Source organism: Meleagris gallopavo, chromosome 1 (assembly GCF_000146605.3).
Source record: "Meleagris gallopavo isolate NT-WF06-2002-E0010 breed Aviagen turkey brand Nicholas breeding stock chromosome 1, Turkey_5.1, whole genome shotgun sequence".
Lineage (NCBI taxonomy): Eukaryota > Metazoa > Chordata > Aves > Galliformes > Phasianidae > Meleagris > Meleagris gallopavo.
In genome coordinates, this window is record NC_015011.2 from 171503546 (window position 1) to 171511982 (window position 8437).

The following is an 8437-nucleotide window of genomic DNA, read 5'->3' on the forward strand; positions in this document are numbered from 1 at the left end:
ACGTCAGTAACATAAAGTTTAATGCTATCCTACCATTCTGGTTTCATCCAGAATGGCCAAGACGGAAAACAGCACAGGATGACACATTAGAGTGTCAAACATTAGAGAGTTCGTTCAGGCCTCCTGCATACACTTGAGAAAGATGTAGTGATGACAGGAATCACAGAATCATAGAATGGCTTGGGCTGGAAGGGACCTCAAGGATCATCAAGCTCCAGCCTCCAACAACCCCAGTATCTGATACTAGACCAGGCTGCCAATGGCCCCATACAACCTGGCCTTGAACACCTCCAGAGACAGGGCATCCACACCCTCTCTGGGCAGCCTGCTCCAGCACTTCACCACTCTCTTTGTAAAGAATTTCCCTCTGATATCCAACCTAAATGTTAACTGAAATGTCAACTTAAAACCATTTCCCCTTGTCCTGCCATTATCTACCCTTGTAAAGAGTTGATCCCCCACCTGTTTGTAGGCTCCCTTTAGGGACTGGAAGGCTGCAATGAGGTCACCCCGCAGCCTTCTCTTCTCCAGGCTGAACAAGCTCACCTCCCTCAGCCTGGGTTAAGCCACACCATCTTTGATTACATTTTAATTTCAACCAAATGGAGACTGAAGTAACCTCTTCGCCATTCTGCAGTGGATGTGAGGTGCTTAAGCAAATGGTGGAAGCAAAAAGGCCAATGGAGATTTTGAATATGTCACTGGGATCTGCCTTTTTAAATTATCCCTTTCAATCAGGTCAGACCTCAATGTGACTATTTGGAGCCTCATCTCACTAGAAAGCTTCCGCAAGGATTCAGCTCCACACACTGTTAGCTATGGACAGTTTGAAGATGCTACTGCCCTATCCATGGACATTGGTCTGATAATGGCTGCTGCCAATCAATGTGCATTTGTGTGCTTTTTTAACTGTCATTTATTCAGTACATTCACTGTCTTTGGGCCAAAGCAAGGAAATTTTCCCATTTATTTAGAAAATAAATACCAAACAAGCTTGTATGCTGAGATACGAATTTTCTTAGATAACTGCAAAGCTCCATTAATTTTAAATGGCCGTGCTTCCATGTTAAGACACCAGACGCCACCACCTACCATCATAAAATGCATTAGATAACTGTTATCATTACTTGCGTAGAGTCTAGTGTATCTGTCTTTACATTCCAGGCTTTTAAAGAACTTTTTGCTTTTAATTTATTTTCTGGAGTATCTGGTAAAAACAGGAATAAAATAAGAAAAAAAAGTGTCAATACAACAATACAGAGAGAGTGTATATATACTTTCAAAATAAACGTGACATCTACTAGATCATCAAAATGTCAAATGCTTTGTTACTGGATGGAGAATGTCTCCTACTTTCATAAACAGGTATTTATTTTTTCAAGATATTTTGTCTTCTCACTTCTAGCAGTGTATTTTCTTTGCTAATCTTCATTGTGGTAATAAGGATGAAGTTGTGCTTTCAGTTAAAGTTTACTTGGCGTAAATAAAAGCTTAAGAAGAGGTTTATGCACTACTGACTGAGAGGGCATGGGTTAGATGTACGAGTGAGTGAACAAAAACATTTCCATGAATTTCTTGAAATTTCTGATGACAAGTTATGCATGTAAGCAGAGCCACAGGAGAGCTGAAGAGCCTCATCATGTCATAAGATGTTAAATAAGGTGCAGAGACAGACAGATAGACTTCCATCCTACAAGCTGCCCTGTGGGAGCAGATCTTTTAAAGTCAAGACATCGAAGTCTGCCCATGTAAATCAGGACCTTAAGCTATGCTAATCCCTTGCATTCATGGTGCTTGACACCTGTTTTATCATTTAAAAACCACTGCTCCTTTGTTTTTGCAGTTTCCTACTTTTTTGAGTCTTCTCATCATCAAAGTTTTAAATGCAGATGATTTTGTACACATTAGCAACAAATATTTGATATGAATGCAATTTTGTCCATTTATAAAACCAAGCAAATACTGTGTACAAAACAAGCTTTGCAGTGCATGAGGTGAATAGCAACATAAGAAATCAAACGGTTTTTTCAGTTCTGCTCCTGAAAAAGCACCAAATGTAGAAACAACTCATTACTAGAAAGCAACATGACAAAACCCAGAATTACACTGAATTGAATTGCTTTCTATAACGTAATTCCCTCTGAAATCTGTAGATTTCAGAGTAATTCCAAGATGTAAAAACAAACAAACAAACAAACAATGACACATCGCCTGGCAATGTATAAATTATTACTATTTTGCATACAGCAGATGGTAACTATCTGGGGGAATGGAAGATTGTGTGTACAGCTTCATCACAGCAGTACTCATCTAGCAGCTGTTGCTTCTTCACACTTTCCACCTAATTTCAATTGTCTTATCCAACGATTGGATGATATTTGAGAAATAATGATTCAAATTAACAGTCTTACTAAAAACAAATACAGAAACTGGAAGAAAACATATATCAAGGTAACCAGTACTTTTTTTTCTTAAGATTTCCTGATAATGCCATTTCAGATGCACACTCTATATACATACATACATTATGCACAAACATACACGCATAAATGTTTATATGCACAATAGCAAACATTTTCTATGTTGGCATCATTTTGATTATGATTTATATGATTAACACAAAAGTAATCTGAATTATTTCTGTTGTCCATCTAGCAAGCATTTTCATATCCATAAACATTTTTCCCACATTATCTGGTTGAAAAAATTAGATTTTTCCCGTGATTGTGATGCAGTCTTTTTCTTTAGCTTTTCTGTTCTAGTAAGTGAACTTACTAAAAGCAATTGATTATAAAAAGTTTCAGAACTTAAATTATAGAATATACATTATGTTACAGTTTTTCATATCACAAGAGGCTATAAAACATGAGTATATTAGTAAATCCAAGCAAACAAAACACCTTGGGATATCTGTTTCGTCACTAGCTAATTAATTCTTGCTTCTGAAGGTTCAAATTCTGAATCATACCCTACAATTTTTGGCAGCAGTGAAAGATGGAAAAAGTACCATTTCTTGTGAGATGACAGCAGTGTTTAGAATGAAATAGCATAAACACCTACCTCCCTGAGGACAGGATCAGTGATACTGTCCAGGTTCACAGAGCCTTCATATGTTAGGTAGTGGAAAACATTGAGTGCACGCACTGCTTCTGGTCCCCGTTGCTTGTAGCCAAATATAAGGTCAATCCACTGATGAAGCTGACATGACACAAATTCGCTTTCCAGGGCCTGCAAGTGAAGTTCAGAGTAAGGAAGTAAATTCTATCCTGCACTTTTGTGCTTAAATTACGTCTTACCATCTCCTCTTAACTGCGGAATCATTACATTTTTTGTTCAGGCTTATCCAATTCACTTGAAATCTTTCAAATATTAAAAAACAGAATTATATTGGGAAAAAAAAAACCACCTAAAAGCATTTTTCTTTCATTCAACTTTATATCAAGGTATTTTTTTTTCAGCCACTGACTTTCTCCTAGTTGCAAGGATTTAATAATTAATTTGGGCTTGTTAAATAAGTTAGATAATTCATCAAGAGAAACTGATAAAAGTGAGAAAACAATTTCATAAACCCAATATTCCTCCACATTTTTCTGACTAGTTATAGTTTGCCTTACATCTTAGAGGGAAACTTGAGGATTACAAAGCTGTATTGACAAAATCAGGTTCTCAACTCTCTGTGTGAATTTTCACTTATTTCTTACAGGAAAAGATTCTTTTTCACATTCATTTCTAACACGGGATTGGTCCATCAAGGAAAATACAGGACATTACTAGTTTAGAAATGTCTTCAAGGATTGTTATCCTGTTGCTTAGCATATGGAAAGGGACTAATGCTAGACAGAGGGAATGATGGCAATATTATTATTATACAACCACTACGCCTGTATCAAACTATTTGTATCCTTAGTAGATATCACTGCCTGACATGGAACTTTCAAAGCCTGAAGGCATTACATAGCTCCTCCTTATCCCTTCACCAAGCTGACTCAGAAGGTACTTTAGATACTCTAATTCTTTGATTCCCAATGCTACCTTTAGAGAAGGCCTTAGATAAACAGGAACTGGTACTAAAATGAAGATTCTTGTTCCACTAACAATGTTTCTATATGCGCCCTTGCCAAAAATACATCAGAATCATGCTTTAGTACAGTATCGTATACCTAGTTCCCTCTGATCAGAGTAGATCTGGCTCACTTGTTAGATCTGAGCGCTAACTTCCAATTAGTTTATTTGAAGAAAACTGATAATGAAATCACAGATTGCTTGAGGTTTTCAGGGACCTCTGGATGCCAACTTGTTCAGCCCCCGCCCCAGCAGGGACACTCAGAGCAGGGTGCCAAGGGCCATGTCGAGGGGGTTTTGGAAGATTCCCAAGAAGGAGCCTTTGGGTGGCCTGTGCCAATGCTTCATCACTGCACAGCACACAAGTGCTCCTGGTTTTCAGAGGAAACCTCCTGTGCTTCAGTTTGTACCCATGGCTTCTGGTCCTAGCCCTGGGCACCATTAGACAAGAGCCTGGCTCTGTCTGAAGAAAAGAATACCAGCCTTAATACAACTTATTATGTAAACATCTATGTCAAGCTTACTGTCTTTCATCTGCCCACAGGCAGAGCTGACAGCAATCTGTTATGTAATGTTATCTAGCACTTTTAATTTTTAAAGATTATGTTTTGTTGGTGTTTGTTGTTTACTTGTTTTGTGTTCTTTTTTTTCTCTTGAGTAATCCTAATGCTTTCATTCAGGCAATCATTCCCCAGTGCTTCAAATAGAAGAGGAACTCTATGTCATGATGGAAAACCAGACTTTTCTCTGACAAAATCAGTGAACACTATTTCTGAGGAAAATGGATGTGAAGGCTCATACTTCATAGGTCACATGGAGCTCAGTTTTCAAGGGCTGAAGTTTGGGATTCTACAAGAACCTATAAACAAATGTTGCAGAGAACTGTATAAAAATGTGTTACTCCCTTTCCAAAATCAAAGGCCATCACATGCAAATTTTGCCTAATCTTATTAAAATACATTAATAATAAACTACTTAATTTCAAAGTGTGTCTCTAGATAAATAAGTAATGTCAGATCCATAATTGTATTATCTTGCATGTGTGCAGCATATAGTCAGTAACTGCATGATCTTGTGTACTATTTTTCATAGATCTTTTACCTTATTCAGCTTGAAGGATGTTAGCATACAAGACAAAATTAAGTATGCTACCATAATCATGAATAAAGAATTTCTTAACTTTTAAATGGTCAGTTTTTAATGTTCCTTTGTATGCAAGAAAATTTAGAGCAGGCTTTTAAGCCTGCTGTCTTTTCAATATCCATCTCTGACCAACTTACAATGAGCAGTCCAATAGTTCTCTTTCTCCTCCAACTCTGCATTTTGTAAGGTTGTGGCCATTTATTAAAAAGGAGATTATGAACTGAAATGTTAGGTGTTTGCAGTGGACAAAAATAGCGTTTTTATTTCTCGAGTACGCAGATAACATTTCAGATAAATGATGGAATTTTGAGTAAGAAGCACACTATTTAAAGGTTGGACAGTAGAGCTGAAATAAATAAATAAATAAATAAGCTTGGGTCAAATCAGCATATTTCACCCATTATCTTCTAAAACATCCTCTCCCCTATGGTAGCAGAATTGAATGCTTATGTTATGTTTCCCTGAGGCAGTTTCAACTTGCATGACCAGCCGCTGCTCAACAGCTCGTCATTCCAGAGAAGGTCTCAGTGACCCTGGCAGGTATGAAGAACTTCTATTTCACAAGGATGATCTGCTCTTTAATAACTTTCTACACAAATGAACTGGTTTTCCACGGCAACATGTCCTGTCCCTTGTCTGCAACACTTTAAGCAGATTTATTGTACTATCTTAAGAGGCCTAAAGCTTCTTTAAAGGTCTGTATGCTTAAATGGGAAATACGTAAGAGACAAATTTAGTTATGTGGAGCTATACTTTTCTCAATTGCACACAAAAGTGGAAGCCCAGTGGGTTACTGCCAGGGAGACTGTGAGGATGCTGGTGTGGCAAGGACAATACCTGCCAGGCGCTGTGTGGTGGACAACTGCTGTGGCAGGGATTTTGGCAGCGGCACCTGCAGAATCTTCTCCCTAATTTGCACTAATGCACAAGCTGCTCCCCTTCCATGAAAGTCCCTCCTGAAAATTTATGAGTGCATCACTGTCAGCTGTACATGGTTTGGTTTTTCATGAATATGCAATGCTTAGTAGGGGGCAGGGTGAGAGAATTTTCTGTGTAAATGTAATTTGTAGGTACAGGAGTAACAACATGCAGGAAAAGACAAACATTTCTTTAAGGCAAATAGGTGATGGCCATATAGAAGACAGTATTCAAGAAGACTGTGGCTTTAAAACATACTGGAGGTATTAATAATAATTATCACCTAATAATTATATGTCCTCTTGGACAACAAGTTGAACATGAGCCAGTGATGCGCCCTTGTTGCTAAGTAGGCTAGTGGTATTCCTGGCTATATTAGGCAAAGTATCACCAGCAGGTGGAGGGAGATGATCCTTCCTCTACTCAGTGTTGGTGAGGCCACACTTGGAATACTGGGTCCAGTTCTGGGACCCCCTAGTACAAGAATGACTTGGATATACTGGAGAGAGTCCAATAAAGGGACAGAAATACGTTGAAGGGACTGGAGACTCTCCCATATGAGAAGAGGTTGGGAGAGATGGGACTGTTCTGCTTGGAGAAGTGAAGGCTCAGGAAAATCTCCTCAGTGTCCATAAATACCTAAAAAAAAAGGGGGGAGAGGGGGCAAAAGGATGGTGTCAGGCTCTGTCCAGTGGTGCCCAGGGCTAGCTAGGACTAGAGGCCATAGGCACAAACTGGAGCACAGGAATTTCCCTTTGAACACTGGGAGAGCTTCTCCCAGGTGTTGAAGCAGTGGCACAGGCTCCCCAGAGGCTAAGGAGTATCCTTCTTGGCAATCTTCCAAAGCTACCTGGACGTGGCCCTGGGCACCTTGCTCTGGGTGTCCCTGCTGGAACGGGAGCTGAACAAGATGGTATCTAGACGTCCTTGCAAATTCAGCCATCTTGGAATGCTTTCTTGTAGTTTTGTACGGAGCTAGGAGTTGGGGTCAATGATCCTTGTGGGTGTCTTCCAAATCAGGATATTCTGTCATATTATTCCATTCTGTTATTCTGTCATTATTATTCTACATATTATGTAGAAGTAAAATTTTAATAAGTATATAGTATATGTAATAATAATGATGCAGCATTATTTATGCTTTTTTAAGAGATACAAACTATTAAACAGAAATGACGTAATATCCAGCTTGTTTTCTATTACAATTAATAATAAAGAACTCTCTAGTGAGAGAAAGATAAATATTTTGAAGTAAAAGAATTGTGTTTTTTCTGTCTTTGCATGCAAGCATATGCACACATGTTCCACAGACTGAAAATCAGACCTGTAACTGTTTTAAAATATAAATAGAAATTAGTAAGTTGATCCTTATGCATAAACTAAGTGAGATTAATATTAGCCAAGTTACTGCTTAGTGGAATCGAGTTCTATATCTATTTCCAAATTAAATTCTGGGCAAATGTAAGAATTTCATATGTCACTCCTCAGTACAATTTTTAACTAGAACTGAATCATAGAATCATAGAATGGCCTGAGTTGAAAAGGACCACAAAGATCATCGAGTTTCAACCCCCCTGCTATGTGCAGGGTCACCAACCACCAGACCAGGCTGCCCAGAGCCACATCCAGCCTGGCCTTGAATGCCTCCAGGGATGGGGCATCCACAACCTCCTTGGGCAACTTGTTCCAGTGTGTCACCACCCTCTGTGTGAAACATCTATGAACATCTATGCTTTCCACAAGATGTCTGATTTAAGAAACCTTGGTAATTGCACTTACAGTGAAAATTTCTTTCTCTTAAATTCTGAGCTTTCTGAAGGATGAAGGTAGCACACTTTCATCCTAATTTGGAGTAAAAATTACGTTTCGCAGAGATTCCAAAAGAAGACACTGGTTTTTGTTTTAATGCAAAATGTATGTTGCGTAAAGTATCAGGAGTTCTTACGCCTTTCTAACAAACAGGCATTTTGCCTTAATCAGTATTTGGTGGTTTTTTTGTGTGTCTGGAGAATATAAAATCTCTGAATATGCAGATTATCTCAGCTTAATATTTCACTTACTCTTTCAGCATTTCTTGTACCATTTAAGGGGTAAAGTCTTTTTGATTCTTGCTGCACAATAAAAAAGAAATACTGATAACTGGAATTAGTTCTGTTTGTTTAAGCAAATTAATCTTTTAATAAAAGCAAAACAAATGTATTGTGCATATTTGGGTTATTCTAGGGATGTTTGTGCAGGAACTGATCCTTTATGTGAGCAGCTTCAATACATAAATAGATTCTTCAGAGATATAGAAAGCTTCAAAAAAAAAAAA